We start from the raw sequence: 22,903 nt of genomic DNA on the forward strand, positions 1-22,903 counted from the left end.
ATATACTTCCATTTAACCATTTTATTTTAAACAAACCCTGAATTTTCTACCCCAACACTGAACATGTATCCCGAAACAAGAACGTTCCCACCTCCATCTTTCACTGATAGAACAATTTTTTCTTCTGGAGACTTTTATTAGGTTTTCTGTAAACTTCTTGCTTTCCATTACACTGAAAAAATTGAACTTACTCTCGACTGTGAAAAGAACATTATTGCAATAATTGGAGTCCTTATCTTCGTGCAGTTTTGCACATTCTAGTCGCTTCTTCTCATTAACGGTACTAATGTAAGGATCCTTTCTTACCGATCAGTTCTGAAAACCCGCACTTTTTATTTTCTCTTTATTGTAATGGGATGGACAGTCTTTCCACTAGTCTTCGCAATATCCACTGCCAATTCAGTAGCTGTCGTTTTAGGTGAAAATTGATTGTTCAAATGATGTGTAGTTTATCAGAGAGTTTTGGTGGTCTACCACTTCTAGGTTGACTTTTCACACTACCTCGTGCCTTATAATCTATAATAACTGTCTGAATACTTGAATGGCTTCTTTTCGCTATCTCACCAATTCTTCGCAATGAAAATCCTTTGCATGAAGTTCAGTTATAACTTCCTCCTGTGCAGTTGGTATTTCAATTCTTTTTGAACAGCTTTGTGAATAAAACTTCCAACTCTATCACACAGGGGCAGAATAAACTCGGATGGTACCTGTGACTGACTCTTTAATTTTATGTTAACATTTGTACCTTGCTCAGTACGACTCATAGGGTTGTGTGTGTTTACAGCGCATACTCTTACAAGGGTCTATCAATCAATGTTAAGAAAACTTGAAAACGATTTACGGAGGTCGTCAATGTCCAATCGGAGTGAAGTTACTTAAACTGCTGGCGCGATGTAAGGAGAAGAGGGGGTGAGTGAGAGGAGGGGGACAACACTCTGAAGGCAGTGAGGTATCGTGAGTTCTGTACGGGCCGTTCCGAAGTAAGCTTCTAGCCTTCTACTTATAAAAATGAGTCCTCTTAACGTAGTGAATGAGTTATTAAATCACTTTAAAGAGAATAATTTCCAGCTCTCCTTTATAACCAAGGAAGATGAGACAATGTTTCAGTGTTAAGTAGATATAGGCTATTAGAATCTGATTAGAGCATAACAATGTACGGTTTTCACTCGCTCGTATTCGTTGGAAGGTCCTGGACTCGAGCGGATTTCCCCCAACGAAAACCGCTTGCAGTTATGTTGACGAGCGAACTAGGCTCGCGAGGACAATCGCAGGGACAACGGGCAATCGTGCGAATTTTTATTAGAAAGCGGTAAAATAATGCCATGACATTTACGTTTGTCCTGATTTGTATTTTTATTACTTATAATCTATACTTGGTGCCATCTTCGTATTACAGACATTGAATCAATGAAAATGAAATAGGCAGGCCTAATTTTTATCTTGTAAACAACAGAAATATAATTATCATGTTAAACATTACATCATGATAAAATATAAATAATATATGAATTAGAACTCCGAACAAGGAAAAAAATGGTAAACTTGGTTCTTTCTTTTTATTTAATTCAATTCCTTATAATTTGTTTGCCGTTACAATTTTTTTTTGCTAGTTGCTTTACGTCGCACCGCCACAGATAGGTCTTATGGCGACGATGGGACAGGGAAGGGCTAGGAGTGGGAAGCAAGCGTCCGTGGCCTTAATTAAGGTACAGCCCCAGCATTTGCCTGGTGTGAAAATGGGAAACCACGGAAAACCATTTTCAGGGCTGCCGACAGTGGGGTTCGAACCTACTATCTCCCGAATACTGGACAATGGCCGCACTTAAGCGACTGCAGCTATCGAGCTTGGTGGAGACCCCCAACTGGAGTTTGGTTCCAGTACTGTATATGGGACCCTCACTAAGGGAACTTCATTCAAGTACTGGAAAAAATCCAAAGAAAAGCAGCTCGATTTGTTCTGGGTGATTTCCGACAAAAGAATAGCGTTATAAAAATGTTGCAAAGTTTGGGCTGGGAAGACTTCGGAGAAAGGAGACGAGCTGCTCGACTAAGTGGTATGTTCCGAGGTGTCAGCGGAAAGGTTGCGTGGAATGACATTAGTATACGAATAATTTTGACTGGTGTCTTTACAAGTAGGAAATATCACATTATTGAATCCTTAACCTTACCGTTCCATCGTTGGTCGCCTGCCTCGACTGCTTCGGTAAAGCAATATCGTACTCTTGGGTCTTGGGGTCGTCGTGAGTTTTTTTCTGTCACTACATCAGCCAAACGATAGGGTTCAGAGGAGAGCATAACTACTTCAAATAAGGAGAAAAAAATGTGCTCAATACAATATTTGTTCATTTAAATCACGATAATTCATGTATTAAATTGGCAAGGAAATTACTAAAAGTTTTCACAACATATTTTAACGCAGTCACAATGCATAACGTGAGTGGTGAGGTTTTACTGAAAGTATTTATTATTGTGTTTCAAAGACTGAAAATGTAGTGTAAAATTCGTGGACAGCAAAACCCAGAAAATGAGAATAAAACCTGAAAATCGGGCACCATTGATCCAAACTATAACTGAGAGTTAATCCACGCGATCCGCGGAAAATCTGACCTTCAACAGGAAGAATTCCAGATTTACACTTAATTAAGGTTATCCACAAGTCTACTGTCCTATCGGGTATTGGAACATCCCCCGAATGGACCCTTAATCGAACCAAATCGACTATCAGTTGCTTTGGATAGGTTGCGAAATATTACAAGAAAGCATGGTGTCCATTACAAGTTAAGTAAGTAAGTAATATGTTTTATTTATCCTGGCAAAGTTAGGGATGTACTCCCTTTCTTACACTTAACCAGTCTTAACATAGAACACTTAATAATAACTACTGATGACAATAATATGATTAAATGGACAATAGTAACAGTAATAGCATTAACAAAAGTAACCACACTTTAAAAAAAAGATCATATCATCTATATAATCTAAATCGTACGTAAAGTGCAGAATATAATTATGAATAATGAGTACTAAGAATATAATTATGAATAATGAGTACTAAGATATCATTATGAATAATGAGTACTAAGAATATAATTATGAATAATGAGTACTAAGAATATTATTATGAATAATGAGTACTATAACAACTACTTAAGAAAAAGTTTAGAAAATATATACATTTCTACAGTACACCGAAATATCGCCTTCAGTTGAGAGGAGAAGAGAAGGATTACTAAGAAGTCGAAGAAGAGGAAGAAGAAGGATATCTGTGAAAGGAAGAGGGAAATGATGAAGAGGCGGTAGGAGTAGGTGTTTTAACAGCAATTATCACAATCAAAAATAAAGTTCCACCATGTATCGTCATCTCGTGACACCCTTAAGTTACAGAGGAATCCCGATGCTGAAACATGCATCACCCCAAACAGATGTTCAGAAGGAACCAACAACAATTGATCCGAGGGGATCTTAGGTTACGTCGTCCTGAAGTAACAATACTGCGAAATGCAGCAAAACATTAATTCATTATGCATTTAGAAGAATTGCCAAACACTAAAGTTATAGAAAAGTGATAAATCACATGAAAATGTTCTTACTAAACCAACTTTCAGCTTATAAAACATTTACGTCGTTAAATTTGTTAAATTACAAGTCCACAGTAAAACACACGAAAGGAAATCTTTCCGATTTTCTATAACTGCGACTACCATTACAAATCTGTCTACCTACACTTGTCCCATTAAATTAAACTACAAGTGATCGATAGATCAACGTCTCACATAAATAATGTGAATAACGAAAAATGAAAATAAAATATTCTAACGACTGACGAATCGAAACTGAATTTGTAGTGTAAATCATACATAAATCGACTAAGTGTCAACACACGGCATTATCATAATATATCGAACACCCGAACAATAAATCTTAAAGTAAAGAAAATAAAATAAATATAAAACCAAAGTTCATCGAACATGAACACGCGCGACTAAGCAGTAAGGATCAGTCTCCATTAGCTAGGTTCCACGTGGGACAACCCTTACATTCCTGCCACTACTGATGCAACGCTATTATGTGAGCACCTTCTGGCTAGTAAAAAGTATGCCAAAACATGGCCTAAATAGTACCTGCTAATACCTTTCACATTCGTATCCACTACTGCAAACACTTCTTGCAAGCTGCTTTACGTCGCACCGACACAGATAGGTCTTATGGCGACGATGGGAAAGGAAAGGGCTAGGATTAGGAAGGTAGCGTCCGTGGCCTTAATTAAGGCACAGCCCCAGCATTTGCCTGGTGTGAAAATGGGAAACCACGGAAAACCATCTTCAGGGCTGCCGGCAGTGGGGTTCGAACCCACTATCTCCCGAATACTGGATACTGGTCGCACTTAAGCGACTGCAGCTATCGAGCTCGGTATTGCAAACACTAACGTCGTTCAAGTCGATTCGCAAAAATGACTGACCTAAGACTTGACTATGTACAGAAGACTCCCTAATCCTGTCGTCGAGCCAAAGTTAGTGTCTACATATCCGTAAGTTATATAATGCATGCAGCATCCTAAATCTATGGTATCTACACATCATACATTCTGTCAGGCGAAATAGAAACTTTAATACAATGCCCGGATAATTAAATCTGATCCTCGTTGAAACTATAACACATGAAGTTAAATTCGCTACAAAAATAACTCGAGCATGGAAATATTACTGTGTCCATTTCTTACAATAAAGCGTGAAATCGAAGTTAAACAACATGTCCGAATAGTTTAATCTGTTCCTCAATACAATCTTAACACATGCAGTGAAGTTCGCTGAATAGAAATAAACTCAAATCTCGTTTGATATTACGTGATATCATTGAAAACAATAATCAATACCATCACGATTTTCACGGCATAACTCGAGTGTGAGGCTCCAACTGGCCTTCCATGTTAACATTCCAAACAGGCATCACCGTAAATTGTCCAGTGAATTAACTTTCCATCATTCTACTCAAGCTAAACTATCATTCTAATAAAATACATTGTTCACATCCGCAATGTTTCTAGTCAGCGATGATTTCGTCTCGTAAAGATGCAGAATAGAATTCAATTTACAATAATCAAGTATTACCTTGACAGTGTGTCAGAATGTATTTCATTCCTGAGGTCGGCTATCAGGAAACTGCACTTCACTGGTACCAAATAGAACCGTCACTTAGACTGAACTGCAGTTTCCTACGGTCTTACATAAAATAATAATAATAATCATGGGAGAACACCAACTTCCACTTAAATTGGGCGTTCCAACGCGCTCATTTAGATTTGACAACCTTTAAATTCATCAACCATTCTGGATTGCTACATGACATCGTTCATCTTATACAGCCTGTCTCAGAAATATTACACCTCAACTTATACACCATGCCGCAAAAATTCCTCTCCGTCGAAGTACAGGACCTCTTATCCTCGGCATCCTGCTCATGCTACATCACTCATAAAATACAAGCACACTCTGCCTTTAACATCTTCGTAACTATTCTCACAATATTTCATTTCCATTACAATCAATTTTCCCCTTGTTTTAAAAGTTTTGAATAGAAGCGATCCCATGACCAAACAACTTTATAATGATCTCGCAATTTACTTCTCTAAATTTTTCCTGACCACAGGAGCAAAATAGCATACCGTGACTTTCTGTATCACAAATACACGGTGCCACAAAATTTAAGTTTCCCAAAAATGCCAACTTTATTATACCTCACTGGATTTCGATATAAGCCGCAAATCTCACTTATAACTGCTGAAAGCATAATTTATCATCTCAATTTTATCCTGACGTGAATATTATTATTATTATTATTATTATTATTATTATTATTATTATTATTATTATTATTATTATTGGAAAATTTGATATTTGACTTCCCATCACACTCATAATGGTTATTTTATCGTTATCATTATTTGTAAATTTTACCGGCCCGAACATTATTTCATTGATTTTCATTGCAATATTTAACTTCACTTCTAAATTTTATTAAAGAAATATAAACACATTTTAAAGTCTCGCACGCTGATATAAATATCAGACAATACGCCTCCACACTAGAATAACGACAAGACACTTCTTCATCATCGCAATATAGTTGATTACAGACGCCACTTATGCAAATAGATGTTCTGATTTATTAATTACTTAATTTAAAGGTACAAGCTTTTACATCTCTAACTACAAAACATAATATTTAAATTACACAGACCTGTAATTGTAGTCGTTTTGCGTGTAGTTATCTCAGCTTCATTTTATGCCAGCCAACTCCAACTTAGCCCTTCATAATTGTAGGATACACTCTTCAATTAAATATTACCTTATACATTCACGGATTTTACGCTTAGCTTGAAGCAACACACATTACAATATATTATCCTATACAGATAAAATAGCTAAACCTCTTCGCTTCATATCGAGAACTCAAATAATGCGTGGAATCTTCCCAACTCCCTTCTATCCAGATGTTCACAAGTGTGATTGACCGTGAGACACGAAGCTTATCTCCGCCAGACTATCGTCCTCCCTTACAGATTACAAAAAAATAACACTCTCCGCAGTAATTCACACAACTATCTATGAGAAGTTCAGGAATCCTATAGTTATTAAACTTATAATTTTCTTCCCCAACCGTAATAGATGGCATTACTACGAGTTTCAAATAGCTAATTTAGTCTTCATTCACCATTTACCACTTGATAAAATATTGAACCTTCAAGCCAACTGGCTTTAGAGATTCTACAAGTCTATTTCTCCCAATTTAAGTCTTCTTCTTATGTTGCCTGACGTAGGTTCACACTCTCGGAATATAGAATGACGACTGACGCTCCTGGTTGAGGAGGAATTATTTATGCATTTTTAGGGACGCTCCGCTTGGCGTTGTGTACTGTGGTGCATTCATTCCGATTGAAGACCACTGGACCGATTTCTGCAAGACTCACTCGAGAGATTTCACCTAATTTTCCAGCATGATGGTGTTGTGTGCTGATTTTTCCTTTTACTTTAACGGGCGTAATTAATTAATTTCGTGCAATAGGGTTGCCGCGCATTTTTACTGTATGTCCTTGACACGTGTTTCCATCAAGCCAACTTCCTTCCAGATCTAATTAAATACATTTCCACCCTGTGGGCTTAAGCTTCATCAGGTATTTCCCAAAATTCTTAAACCGAGGTCTGCCCAAATGTTCCGATCTCGTTCGAATTAGTGGGCCGCTCCCCGCTGTGAGTTGTCAAGCCACAGAACGCGAGATGAGCTTGCAATAAAAAATATGGTTGCACTCCATCTTGTAGTTGCAATTTTAGCAAGTTAGAATTATGGGTTCAATATGACGATAAAGTTGGAATTCAAGAGGATAAATTGGGGCAAATATTCGTTTATAGGGAAAGGAGTTACGGATTGGAATAATTTACCAAGGGAGATGTTCAATAAATTTCCAATTTCTTTGAGATCATTTAAGAAAAGGCTAGGAAACAACAAATAGGAAATCTGCCACCTGGGCAACCGCCCTAAATGCAGATTAGTATTGACTGATTGACACGTACAATGGACCGACATATCTGTGATTTCGTTGTGTTAAATAATATCGATGTGAACTTGCAACAGCGTAACAATATAATCAAACGATTGTCATTGATCTAAAATCAGGAATGTTTACCGCGCTTGTCAGATAGACATGAGTGGAAATTAGCGGGCCTAATTAGCACGAATGAAACTTTTGAAAATAGCACAGACTACTGTATTAGAAAAGGAACTGGTACTTACAAACACCGTATGGAGGACAGTAATGTTCGTAATCAGCTTTCTTTACTCAAATGTAGCTGGTGCAGGAATGTGTTTCGAATATTTTTTCTTAATTTCCATTATCATTCACAGGAGACTGAATAGGTTGAAGGGGATTAAACACGACTGGCACATTATTGGTGAGTACGTAATTGTTTAATCAGTACATACATACATACATACATACATACATACATACATACATACATACATACATACATACCAGTGTTTAAATGTTTATCTAGAATGTTTTTCCCCTCATGCGATTACAACACAACCGTAGGTTAATATTTAATTGTGTCTTTAGAACATGTACAAATTAATTCCAAGTTTTTATTACTGCGTTATGATTTAAAGAAATGAATACGTAGTTCAACAGGTGTACGATGTTCACATGGTTCATTGCACGACCAGTGCTGTCTCCCACTCCCACTCTCTCTCTCTCTATCTCTCTCTCTCTCTCTCTCTCTCTCTCTCGCCCTGCCGGACGGAGTGGCTCAGACGGTTGAAGCGCTGGCCTTCTGAACCCAACTTGGCAGGTTCGATCCTGGCTCAGTCCGATGGTATTGGAAGGTGCTCAAATATGTCAGTCTCGTGTCGGGAGATTTACTTGCACGTCAAAGAACTCCTGTTGGACTAAATTGCTGCACCTCGGCGTCTCCGAAAACCATAAAAAGTAGTTAGTAAGACTTAAATCCATTATTATTATTATTATTATTATTATTATTATTATTATTATTATTATTATTATTATTATTATTATCTCTCACCCACTTCTCCTTGCATTGCGCCAGCAGTTGAAAATAACTTCACTCCGATCGGGCACTGACGACCCCCACCCGCACACCTTTACCGCCCTGTACCTCATAGATACATGCACGATAGGATGTAACATTGGAGGGTTTTACACATTCCAATCTGCTCTTTCGAATGGTGTATAAATCGGTTTCAAGTTTTCTTAACATTGGTTGATGGTCCCTTGTTAAGACAAGGACAGAAGTATTCACTATCTGAGAGGACGTCAAGCGTAGGTATCAAAACAATAAACATTCCTGAAAGGTTGTCCAATAAATGTTGGAATTTTTATTATTTATATAATAAATTAAATAAATTGTATAATGACGTAAAGCAGATTGTTGTAAAAATTTAGTTAACTGACAACGACACGTCCATTCCTATTTTTCCTTCACATGTTTATTGAAGTTACTGTTCTACGCCGAGTTATACAATGTTCTAGTCGTGGTGGACCTAATTCCTTTGCAAGCAATAAATCCTCGCAATTTATAGCGTTAGATTTTAAGTACCGGTATCTCAAAAAAACTAAAAACAAACCCCATGGCACTACAGCCCTTGAAGGGCCTTGGCCTATCAAGCGACCGCTGCTCAGCCCGAAGGCCTGCAGATTACGAGGTGCCGTGTGGTCAGCACAATGAATCCTCTCGGCCGTTATTCTTGGCTTTCTAGACCGGGGCCGCTATCTCACCGTCGCATAGCTCCTCAATTGTAATCACGTAGGCTGAGTGGACCTCGAACCAGCCTTCAGGTCCTGGTAAAAATCTCTGACTTGGCCGGGAATCGAACCCTGGGCCTCCGGGTAAGAGGCAGGCACGCTACCCCTACACCACGGGGCCGGCTTTAAGCATATCACCTAGCGCATTTCATTTACTATAACTGACACATCATACGCGAACACCACTTGAATATCCACAAAGAAGAATTTTCTAAAATGTAACGAACAGTGACATGCACCCTAACCGCATACTACAATAAACAGTAACCATGTGTTTACTTTCCGCTCATCAATTGTGTTTGGTTCAGCCGAAACGTAAATCCGCTAACTTCCTTTAATGAGAACTAATGTTTCTATGTCCGTAGCAGAAGTTGAAATAACCACCAAATCCCTACATGAACACATCATGTTTTTAAACTTCCCCTGCTAGGAACATCTCGAAACCGCTAGGTCTAGTGAAAAAATTGCTACATTGGCGCCACTGGTTTGGTTCATTCTAAAACAGTGAAAGCAAATACTTTCTTTCTTAATCTGTTTATTGTCCAGGGTTGGCTTTTCCCCCGGACTTAGCGAGGGATCCCACCTCTACCGCCTCAAGGGCAGTGTCCTGGAGCTTCAGACATCGGATCGGGGGATACAACTGGGGAGAATGATCAGTACCTCGCCCAGGCGGCCTCACCTGCTGTACTGAACAGGGGCCTTGGTGGGGGATGGGAAGATTGGAAGGGATAGACAAGGAAGAGGGAAGGAAGCGGCCGTGGCCTTAAGTTGGGTACCATCCCGGCATTTGCCTGGAGGAGAAGTGGGAAACCACGGAAAACCACTTCCAGGATGGCTGAGGTGGGAATCGAACCCACCTCTACTCAGTTGACCTCCCGAGGCTGAGTGGACCCCGTTCCAGCCCTCGTACCACTTTTCAAATTTTCGTGGCAGAGCCGGGAATCGAACCCGGGCCTCTGGGGGTGGCAGCTAATCACACTAACCACTACACCACAGAGGCGGACGAAAGCAAATACTACACGAGCATTTCTCTCGTCAGTTTATATTTTTCCTCACATTACTTGTGTTTCTAATTGCATACAGTTTCTATCATGAGAAAACTTTTCCTCGCTGCAAAAAGGGAGTTGAATCTTTCTGAAAAAAAAAAAAAAAGAAAAGGAAATTTCGTTCGACCTACAAACCTACTCTAAAGAAAGTTAATGAACCTGTTCCTGTCACCATCTAGTGTACAGAATATCGACTATGCAGAAGATGTATTATAGTGCCAAAGTGTCCTGTCTCAATATATTTGTAACCTTAGTGGATTTCACCGTAACTCCCCATCCTCCCCTCACAACAGTAAGTGAGGGTATGGTGCTGGCGAATGAGAGAGGAAGTTCACAACTAGAATGTGACCATTACTATGTTGAAATTTTCTTCCATCATACGGCAAAGGAGGGTAATGCAAAAAAGCTACACAAAACACCTTTTATAGAAAAATAACGTCATAAATACGTGTTCTTTTAAGTGCTCATGGACGGTAGGGCACGTCACCGTGTGACCTAAGGGCAAAACCGCACCTGGTTATTTATATAAAAAATAGTGCATCTCCCATCCGATTACTTGTAGGATCCACCACTGGGATTAACTGAAATATGTTCTCCCTATGTTGATACATGTGGAAAACCTATGTAGAACGTAATTGTTTTTCATGTCAATTTGATTGTATGATTTGTGACGTAAATTACAAACCTTAGCCTTCCCACGACGGGTGTTTAAGTTAGACCCGTCGTAACTCCAGAGCATACCGCCTCTGAAGTGCTGAGAGGTTGGTGTCTGTAGGACAGAAGCATGCCCTGGAGCGGAGCTTGGCAATTTCCACTTCCAGCTCCTGAAAATATACAAAGAAATCATCACTATATGGACCTGAAGAGAAAGTGAATGAGGGACGTCGCGGGAAAGGACGTGCTTATGATGACCTTCCGAAACGAAAGACACACTATTATAAGGATCTGGCTCGGGGACTGGGTAGTTTTGTTCGTCTTAATAAAGTCCTCTTCATATACATCACAATACTACCAACCACCACAGAAACACGCAATAGTAAATACATCCCTCCACATACTGTTGGTGTCAGAAAGATCATCCAGCCGTAAAACAGGGCCAAATCCCCAACAAGTGCCGACCCCAATTAATTTCAAAAACATCAGAAAGGAAAAGAGGAAGAATAATACATCGAGTAATTTAACCTTTTCTGGCTCAGTTTATCTATGAAATGGAGTGCAATTTTCCAACAAAATATATTTTGCAAGTGTTTTAACGTCGCACCGACTCAGGGCATTTGGCGACGATGGGATACGAAAGATCTAGGGCTAGGAAGGCAGAGGCCGTTGCCTTTAAGGTCCAGCCCCAGCACCTGAAAAATTACTAAACTCTATAATTTGAACCATATGCGTAGACGGGGGTGGGGATGGGATTTAGAAACACCCTGGAATATTTACAAAAAGAAACCGATAATAAATAATAAAATAAATTAACATTTCTTAAATTAAATGGCTCTTGCCGATGAGTCTGTACTGTTGCAACATGGAAAATCGATATGGTGGTGAATCAGTGTTTGCAACACAATTAAATAGACTGAATACAATTCTTCTATAAGATATTCTTCTTTAGAAACATATCTAATCGTAACATCAAACTAAGAAATAATCCGATATACACAGTTATATTTATACTAGGGCTGTTCAGGCGGGCTGCCCCCATGGTATGCACCAAGGTCCTGCATATTGTTGAGCTGCCTAGTGTCTGAGGTTCGGAGGTAGCTTACGCTTCCCTGCATGTTTCGGTCGCTTTGCTGCTCCCCGTCCGCTGTGATGCAGTCATACGAATCAATCAATCAATCAATCAATCAATCAATCAATCAATCAATCAATCAATCAATCAATCAATCAATCAATCAATCAATCAATCAATCAATCAACACTGATCTGCATTTAGGGCAGTCCCCCAAGTGGCAGATTCCCTATCTGTATTTTACGTAGCAGGTAGGGATCCCGCAATGCAAGTGCGATCCTTGGCTGCGCGAACACGGCAAAATAAAGAAATTGTCTACGCACTGTACGCAATATCCGATGCTGGGCCGGTCACGGTCGCTTCCGTCGATTCCCGTCAGTACGCCTCGTGTCTTTCTTGTGATGTTTGAGAGGGGGCGGTTAAAGAGAGCAAGACAACTGTTGTAGAAAAGATTGGAGCACATGTGCCGAATAAAAGAACCAACGAGTAATGCGAGTGAATAATTGCATATGTTAGTCAATCGAGCTTGTTTGCGATAGAGTCACTGGACTATGTTGGATTCGTGCGTTGTGGCAAGTGCCACAAAACGGCATACAATATTTGGTGTACAAATCTGGACAGCAGCACAGGATAAGATAATACACCTACCACCAAGCAGGCATTAGTTTAGGGGAATGTAATTTAGGCTAAGCAATTGTCTAGGTGACATTTAAAGTTTCCAGGCCACAGCTTCAAGTATGCGCGAGAAGATATGTGGCATGGTGGTACATCGCTGTGGTCGCCACGATTTTGAATGCAAGCATGCAAACGTTGCATGCATTGTGTCTTACAGGTCCGTATGTCATTTTGTGTGATGAAGTTCGACGCCCGTTGTACTTGGTCAGTCAAATCAGCAACGCTTAATGATGGTACTGGATGTTGCTGGATTTGTCGTCTCACAATGTCCCATACGTGCTCAGTGTGCGAAAGGTCTGGTGATCTCGCAGATCAAGGCAACAGATCGACACTCTGTACAGCACGCTGGGTGACAGCAGTGGTATGAGGAGTGTTCTCCTGTAGGAAAACACCTCCTTGTATACTGCGAATGAATGGCAGCACAACCGGTCCAGCACCAGTCTGACGTACAAATCCACTGTCAAGGTTCTCGGAAAAACGACGAGAGAGTTCTCCTGCTGTCATAGGAAGTCCAATGTGTCGATGCCGCAGGCAGGTTGATTCCAAGCGTTCATATGGCCTCCTCCTTACCAAACTACGGCCATCACTGGCACCAAGACAAAAACTGTTCTCATCTGAGAACACAACAAATTTCTCCTCCGTCCTTCAATGAGCCCTAGCTTGACACTGCTGAATTCGTAGCTGGCAATGATTCGGAGTTAGTGGCATGAACGCTACAGGACGTCTGGCTCGGAGTTGTCCCTAAAGTAATCGATTTGTTATATTTCGCTTTGTCACTCTGGTCCCAACTGAATCTTTAATGGCTCCTGCGGGTGCAGTACGATCCACCACAGCCACGAGGCGAATTCGGTGGACTTCCTTCTCCGTACTAGCCCGTATGTGGACAGAATCCGCTCTCCTTGAGACAGTGCCTTACCGCGATCATTATTGTCAACACCGATGCACTCTTTCTGTAATATCGCGGAAAGAACATACACCTTCTTGTAACACGATTATACAGCCTCGTTTAAACTCGTTAAGCTGCTGATTCTGGTTTCTTCGTCTTCATAAAGGCACGTTCGACTCACGCCTACCTCACAACGTCAACACCGCACGATGGCTAACTCTCACGGAGAATACAGCACGCATTTAAAGCAAGCATACTTTGTATTGTCATAGAGAAGCTACTAGCACCACTCTTTGTCGACTAGCGCGCAAATTTAAATAGGCGTCATCTTTCAGATGTGCAAACACTTCTCTCAAATTTCGTTTATCTAGAACAGAAATGCCGAAGAGTCAGTGGCGTATCCTGGAATCTCCACCGAGGCATGCAACAAGTAACCATGCAGTAACACAATTTATTAAGTAAATTTCAATTCTACTCACCCTAATTACATGTACGTGAACTCGACCCTGCAATTCATTTTGCAGAAATCCTTGGTGACGTCACTGTAGAAGTCCTCACGTGTTTTCATATCAACAAGAAGATCCTTCTCTATAGATACCATTCCTAATGCAGAGAGGCAACTTTGAATTTGAGAATTGCGGACGAACTATTGTATTCGCTTTAGGGCCTAGAAAGAGCGTTCTACAGATGGTGATATAGCCGGAATAGTTGTAATCAATGTGCACAACTTATAAAGCTCGGGAAGACCGCTGTGGAGACCACTGGTCAATAGGAATTTCTGGATTTGAGCCACAGTCTTATCTTTGAAGTCTTCAGAAGTGAACATTGCCCTCAATTCGGATTTAAGTCGTACTATATCAAAATATTTTCCATAAACTTCAATCAATTTCCTGAATTGCTCTTCAGGAAAAGCAATTCAATTGGTTCAGTTTTATGTTTATTGCATTTAATCGTCACGACAGTGGTTTCAATGACAACAATCGGTCAATTACAAATCCTGTCGAACCTAACCCTGTGACAATCAGTGGTTTTCGGTGGATCACAACCTAACCAGTCATTATAATTTGTTTTCGGTGGATCACAACCTGACCTGTCGCTACCAGCCAATACTGTCCGGAGGATGCTAGAGGCCTGCTGGCCGCTTCGTGGCCCTAACCGAATATACATTCTTTTGTGCATGACTCGGCTTGAGAGAGGACTGAATTAAGCTTGTGAGCGTAGCAGTGGGTGAACACAGCCTCAGGAACTACTACTTTTAATTTAGCTGACCGGCAAGCACCGCCGCTCCATCGAAAGTCTGCGCAACTAATTTTTCGCGGCAGTCAAAGTTATCCAGACACTCAGTCGCAAGTCTCACCAATACTTTCGCTGTCCTATCAGAACTCACATTATAAAAACCAACAAATCTTTCAACATCACCATTATGAACGTGTCTGAGGACAACAGATAACTGTGAAAAGTTCGAAACATCAGAAGTCTCATCGATCATAATTCCTACGAATTTAGCTTCCCCAACCTGAATGTTTATTTCGGCGGTCATTACGGTGCAGATGCTTTGAATTAAATCGTTATGAATGAGTGGAGAGAGTCCTGTAAATACACTTGCTGTTGTGAAGTGATTGTCTAATTTTTCATCAAACTCGGCTAACGATATAATTAGTTCTACGTAATTCCCTCTGTTGTTGGATTCACTAGCCTGATTGTGCCCACGGAATGGTAACTCATGCTTCCGCAAAAAGCATGTCACGGCAGTCAGCCATTTCAGAATTTCCCTATTTTTCTTAACGGCTTCGTTGTGCCTTAGAACATTTTCCTACTTCTGCTTATTCAACTGCAAAGCTATCCTAGTTTTACCAAAGGTACCTAAGGATATCCATGCGTAGATATGACAGTCTGATCTCTCGTGCCTCGCAATAGCAGTGTGCAGATTGTTGAGATCTGCATATCCAGGTTTCTTGCTGTTCCAAGGGGAATTTTCAGCAAGAAACAGTAAGCAAGGCCAACAGAATAATTTGTTTAGTGACTCAGAGGCGCAGAGCCAAACAGTTTTACTGTAAGTTTCTGGATTGAATGTGCGAACACAATTCTTGTTTTCTGTTTCTAAATTTGTGAGGGAAGGGAGAGGTCTCCCGGCTTTAACTATATGAATCTTTTCATCAAACGAACGGCCAGTAAATGGCTTTTCAAACAGATTTACAATTATATCCGTTTTAGACCCATCCATCGTTAACGCCACAAATGCAAAACATATAATAAAACACCGAAAACGACGAATAGCACAGGAACAGCACACACAGAATGAACTCACTAATCATCAAAACACACAATGAATGAACTCACTAGTCAGCTACAACTCAAACACTGAAGGCAAGACACCCAGTGGCATTGGTCACTTTCGTCACATTGGGTTCACGCTAGGGGGCAATCCGTGGGTCCCGTTCGCTGTAAACTTGGACATGCCGTCTTTCTCCAAGATACTAACAGATGGAAGAGGGTAGCGCGTGTATGGGGTGGCAAAGTCTGACCAAGTTTCAATTGTAGCGACATCATTCGGAGGGTGTCAGAACTATGTGTGCACCCGAATGCAATTTTAAAATTGAATGCTTTACATCCTTAACTTCTCCATTTTCTGTCTCTTTCTTTCTAGAGTGGAATAGATGGCGAGACTATACCAGCACCACACGTAGTCAAGCAACGAAACTAGTACAGTTGCGTGGAACTTTTGAAGTTCTGAGAGATGAAATCGTTAATATTTGACTTGAAACAACCTATAATCGTACTTCAGACAGTTCTTTGCGTTATTATAACGCATGCAATGAATGCCTTGTATTCAAGGAGAATACTCCCCTGCGAACAGTGCTCACAGTAAGATATCGCACGGTCTAGAAATGACCTCGCACGCCTGCGGGCAGAAATTCTCCCTTCAGGCGGAAGGGAAGGGAGTTGAACTGACAGTGCGTTCGCTCACAGCAGGAACGAGTAAACCAGATCTCTTCGTGCCACGTGAAACAAAAGGAGTATGCAAGACGACCGAGGAAAGAGGAAAAATTACGGTAGATATGACTCGGAATAGTAGCACTGTACGCAAGACGACCGAGGTAGGAGGAAAAATTACGGTAGATATGACTCGGAATAATAGCACTGTATGCAAGACGACCGAGGTAGGAGGAAAAATTACGGTAGATGTGACTCGGAATAGTAGCACTGTTTCCTAAGTTCCGAACATGAACGAGAAGCTCAGTGACTATTGTGTAAAAAGCATGCCATCTGCAAAAAGTTTAATGTTCGCTGTCAATATGATCTGTATCATGTACATCAGTACAGTGAAATGAAAGTTGCTGCTCTTTTTCGCATCACTTAGTGTTCAAACAGAAGAAGAATCCCTGAATATAAAATGAAACTTGTAGAGTTAATATGTGACGCGCGGCTGAAGCAGGAGTACAAAGAAGGGGAAATTATTGATTTTTACCGAACACTTGTCCCATTATGCTTCCCACAACTCCGAATATTTGCAGCAGAAGCCTGTCAATCCTTGGAAGTAGTGATGGGCAACGCTCTCGCTCGAGACTCTCAAGACTGATGTCACAGATCTCGAGACTCGCGCGAGAATCTCGAGACCGATCCTCCTGCAGTGCAAGCTGTGCGACGTACCAGCAACTACGACTGTAAACTTGATAGTATATCATTGGCAGTTATTGCGTGAAATGACGTTCTCATACGAAAACGTGTGAGCCAATACATTTTGTCAAAAGCCTGGAAAAGTTCTGCATGTTCAACTATGAACCTCTTAATACCATTAACGAAAGTGAAAATAGAATGTCAGTATCTTAAACTGTTCACGACTCATTTGGGGGTGGACATCTTAGCTGATTAACCCTGCATAATTTGTGAATAACTGTAGATAGGATGTACACCTATTTGGATACTGGAGGCGTGCATTATTCGAATCTGAGACGGGAAAGACGTTCTTTGCTGCATATGCAACCCCCATTACACATGAGTGGAACGTGTAATCTAAAATGCCTGACTTTGCTCCAATTCTTTCAGCAGGGGTAATGGGCAAAGCTCTCGAGAGCGATTCTCGTGTGCTGCGAGCTGTGCGACGCGACGTCCCAGTAACTACGAGTGTAAGCTTGATAGTTATCATCAGCAGTTCTCATATGAGAACTGTGTGATGATATATTTTGTCAAAAGCACTGCATGTTGAACTATGAGCTCCTTAATACCATTAACGAAAGTGAAGATAGAATACCAGTATCTTAAACTGTTCACGAGTTACGTCAGGTGGACATCTTAGATGAATAACCCGTATAATTTGATAATAACTGTTATTAGGATGTAAACCTACCTGGAGTACTCACAATCGTTGTCGGCAGGGTAGCTTCTTGTGATTCAGACCGGGCCGGAAGTGTTCTGTGACAATTCGTCTTCATTGATATTATGCGTTTGTAAGTGCCGGATCATCCCAAACGTATTTCTGCCGATGTATATTACTTCTTTTGAATAAGCAACACAGTGGGCTGTGCTATGTTACATCTCTTAAAAATAACCGACATCCACGACTTACGTTGCGTTCCGGACATCGCCTTCAAGTTGTCGCGTACAACTAGACACAATTTCATTTTGCACCGTCATATATCGAAGTACCTAATTATGACGCGAATACTCTATAGTAAGGAATTATTTCCTTCGTCACCAAAATATCGGTAAACGACAAGCAGTGGTCATATGTTATTGAATGCGGGGTCTAATAACGATGTACACCTACATGTCGAAAGAATTGGAGCAAACGGAAGCATTTTAGATTACACATTCAACTCATGCGTAATGGTGGTTGCATATATAGCAAGGCGCATCTTGCCTCGTCTCGAGTTCGAATGATGCACGCCTCTAGTATCCAGGTACGTGTACCTACAGTAGCCGTCAGGGCCTGTACTTAAACCACTCATTCGTGTACCTACCAGTGCATAAAATGCCAGAATGCGTATCCTTTATAATTATGTTATACTGCGTCAAAATAGACCTCGGTAGAAATGAACGCCCTAGTCGCTTGCTGACACGTATTAACGAAATTGAGAAGGCCCATGGTTGGCTATTCACATGCATGGCACAAACAACATTCAGCTCCGACTACCTGTAGGCCTACGACACGCTGCTCGCCGCACAATGCGGGGACAACGCTCTCGAGATCTCTCGAAATTTCTCGCGAGAAATAGTGCCTGCGCTAGTCTCCAGAAATCCCGAGAAATCTCGAGACCTCGTCTCAGACTGCCCATCACTACTTGGAAGTACTTACAGATATGAACAGTTCTTAGCTAATATGGAGATCAACAAATCTCGATTCCGATCTCGGCTAACAGACATACATCTTAATGCAGTAATGAAAGTACTGCCTGCCAGCACAATCGAGCCAAAAATTGACCGAATCATTGCTAGCAAACGTCAGCAGGGCTCAGGAAATCAGTGAGTATAAATGGGTCGGTTTTAGGCAACTTATTTTTTTCTTTTCAGAGGAAGCGAAACAACGATGCCCAGGGTATAGACAAGTGCTCACCGGAATGCTTTCGTGCTGTGAAATTCATATTTTGTGGACTCACCTCACATATTCCCCTACTTGATTCTAAATACCTTCACCTAACCCTGCCAAGCACCTGTTGTTGCTTGAGTCAACAGTCCATACACTGGTTTGATGCAGCCTCCATAACACCCACCCTGTGCTAACCTTTTCATTTCTACATGACTACTACAACATACAGCTGCTCTAATCTGCTTGTCATATTCGTACCTTGGTCTACCTCTACCGTTGTTACCCCCTACACTTCCCTTAACAATCAGCTGTACAAGTCCTGGGTGTCTTAAGATGTGTCCTATCATTCTATCTCTTCTTCTCGTCGAATTTAGCCAAATCGATCTCCTCTCACCGATTCGATTCAGTATCTCTTCATTCGTGATTCTATCTACCCAACTCACCTTCAGCATTCTTCTGTAACACCACATTTCAAGAGCTTCTATTTTTCCTTTCTTTATGAGCTAGTTATTGCCCACGTTTCACTTTCATACAATGCCACCTTCTAGACGAAAGTCTTCAAAAATATCTATCTAATTCCTATATCAATGTTTGAGGTGAACAAATTCCTTTCCTTAAGAAAGGCCTTCCTTGCTTGTGCTAGTCTGTATTTTAGGTCCTCCTTACTTCTACCATCATTATTTATTTTATGACCCAAGTAACAATACTCATTTGCTTCCCTTAAGACTTCATTTCCTAATCTAATATTTCCTGCATCACATGACCTCGTTCGACCCAACTCCATTATTTTTGTTTTGGACTTATTTGTATTCATATGGTATTCCTTCTCCATGACTCTCTCCATACTATTCAGCAATTTCTCCATATCTTTTGTAGAGTCAGATAAAATAACAATATGCTCGGCAAATCTCAGGGTTTTGATATCCTCCACTTGGGCTTTGATTCCCTTTCCAAATTCTACTCTGATTTCCATTATCGCCTGTTATATGTAAACATTGAAGAGGAGAGGGGACAAACTGCAGCCTTGCCTCACTCCTTTCTGGATTGCTGCCTGTTTTTAAAGCCCTCGATTCTTATCACTTCAAACTGATTTTTGTACAGATTGTAAATGATTCTCCTTTCTCGGTATATGATCACGATCACCTGCAGAATTTCAAATAGCTTGATCCAGTCAACATTATCGAATGCCTTTTCTAGATCTACGAACGCCATGTACATGTGTTTATTTTTCTTAATTCGGTCCTCTAAGATCAGACATAAAATCAGGATTGCTTCACATGTTCTCACATTTCTTCTGAAGCCAAATTTATCTTCTCCCAACTCAGTTCCTACTTTGTCTTTCTATTTTCTGTAAATAATGCGCGTTAACATTTTGCAGGCGTGAGATATTGAACTAATGGTGCAGTAGTTTTCACACTTGTCAGCACCGGCTTTCTTGGGAATACGTATAACAACATTCTGCCGAAAATCGGATTGCATTTCCCCTGTAACATACATCTTACACACTAAACGGGATAATCTCGCCATGCTGGTTTCTCCTAAGACAGTCAGTAATTCTGAGGGTATGTCATCAATTCCCAGCGCCTTGTTCCTGCTTAGGTCTCTCAATGCTCTGTCGAAATCTGACCTCAAAGTTGGGCCTGCCATATCATCATCATCATCAACAGCCTCTTCTTGTTCCAGAAACCTATCATCTATTCTTTACTTTGATACAATTGTTGCGGTCGTATATGTAAACACAAGTTTCTTATTACACTTCACTTCGTACAAAAGAGAAATCCTAGTGAGGTCAAAGAAGATACAAACAAATTCATACAGAGAGAAAATAATGGCATCGTTAATCCTCCACAGTTTCATGTGTTCCTACCATCTTTCTGACTTGTCTTCTTTCCCTAGAATTGGTTTTCCATCCGAGCCCTTAATATTCATACACCTAGTTTGCCTTTCTCCAAAGCTTTCCTTGACTTCCTGCATGGAGCATTTAACTTTCTTAGGACCATACAACCTTCAACATCCTTGCACTTCTCTTTCAGCTATTCTTCTTTACCTGTCCTGCACATTCTATCTTCCTCATTCTTTATTCGTTTGCATTCTTTTCTGTCCTCCTCATGTTTTGCATTCTTGTACTTTCGTCGTTTATCAATCAGGTCTAGTATCTCCTGAGTTATCTATTGATACTTAGGTGATCTTTCCTTTCTTCCTAACTTTTCTTCAGCAGCTTTACTGATTTCATTCTTCACGACTGTCCATTTTTCCTCTACTGTGTTTCTTTCAGCCTTTGCATTTAGTCCTTGAGTAACATGTTCCTCGAAACTAACCCTCACACTCTTTTCTTTCAACTTGTCTAGATCCCATCTCCTTACATTCCTTATTTTCTTCAATTTTTCAACTTTAGATGGCATTTCATGAGTAACACGATGTGGTCAGAGTCCACGTCTGCATCTGGGAATGTCTTGCAATCCAGCACCTGGTTTCTGAATCTCTGCCTAATAATAATGAAGTCTATTTGATACCTTCCAGTGTTTCCAGGCCTCGTCCATGTATACAGCCGAAGTTTGTGATATTTAAATCAAGTGTTAGCAAGGACTAAATTATGATCGGTGCATAATTCAATCAGCCGACTTCTCCTTTCATTCCTTTGTCCCAGTCCGAATTCTCCTACTGTATTATCTTCTCTTCCTTGGACTACCACTGCATTCCAGTCTCCCATCACAATTAGACCCACGTCATTGTATTAAATCTTCTATCTCCTTATATATTCTTTTAATTTCTTCATCATCCGACGAACCAGTAGGCACTATTGTGGTGAGCACTGGGTTGGTGTATGTTGGCAAGAATAACCATTTCACTATGCTGGTCGTTGTAATTTACCCGCAACCCTATTTTCTTATTAATTCATTATTACACCAACTCCTGCATTTCCCCTGTCTGATTTTGTTTTGATAATTCTGTAGTCGCCTGACCAACGTACTTCATTTACACTGACTGACAGAGCAAATGCAACACCAAGGAGGAGTGGTTCGAAAGGGATGAAAGTTGGGGAAGAAACAGAGACGGCACGGACGAATAATTGATGTTTATTTCAAACCGATATGCAGGTTACACAATGCGCACGGCATCGACTCAGTAGGATGTAGGACCACCGCGAGCGGCGATGCACGCAGAAACACGTCGAGGTACAGAGTCAATAAGAGTGCGGATGGTGTCCTGAGGGATGGTTCTCCATTCTCTGTCAACCATTTGCCACAGTTGGTCGTCCGTACGAGGCTGGGGCAGAGTTTGCAAACGGCGTCCAATGAGATCCCACACGTGTTCGATTGGTGAGAGATCCGGAGAGTACGCTGGCCACGGAAGTATCTGTACACCTCGTAGAGCCTGTTGGGAGATGCGAGCAGTGTGTGGGCGGGCATTATCCTGCTGAAACAGAGCATTGGGCAGCCCCTGAAGGTACGGGAGTGCCACCGGCCGCAGCACATGCTGCACGTAGCGGTGGGCATTTAACGTGCCTTGAATACGCACTAGAGATGACGTGGAATCATACGCAATAGCGCCCCAAACCATGATGCCGCGTTGTCTAGCGGTAGGGCGCTCCACAGTTACTGCCGGATTTGACCGTTCTCCACGCCGATGCCACACTCGTCTGCGGTGACTATCACTGACAGAACAGAAGCGTGACTCATCGGAGAACACGACGTTCCGCCATCCCCTCATCCAAGTCGCTCTAGCC

At 41.0% G+C, this 22,903-nt stretch overlaps 1 protein-coding gene across 2 annotated transcripts in view; it reads right to left on the reverse strand.

Moving 5' to 3' along the window:
- The window catches only part of LOC136862954 (leucine-rich repeat-containing protein 51), a 102,862-nt gene that overhangs the window by 12,664 nt on the left and 67,295 nt on the right, over positions 1–22,903 (reverse strand). For both annotated transcript variants that reach the window (XM_067139248.2, XM_067139249.2), the window contains exon 3: positions 11,048–11,186. The gene's annotated coding sequence lies outside the window, so the exon portion shown is untranslated. The remainder of the gene's footprint in view (positions 1–11,047; positions 11,187–22,903) is intronic.

The sequence above is a fragment of the Anabrus simplex genome, chromosome 2 (assembly GCF_040414725.1).
Source record: "Anabrus simplex isolate iqAnaSimp1 chromosome 2, ASM4041472v1, whole genome shotgun sequence".
Taxonomy (NCBI): Eukaryota; Metazoa; Arthropoda; class Insecta; order Orthoptera; family Tettigoniidae; genus Anabrus; species Anabrus simplex.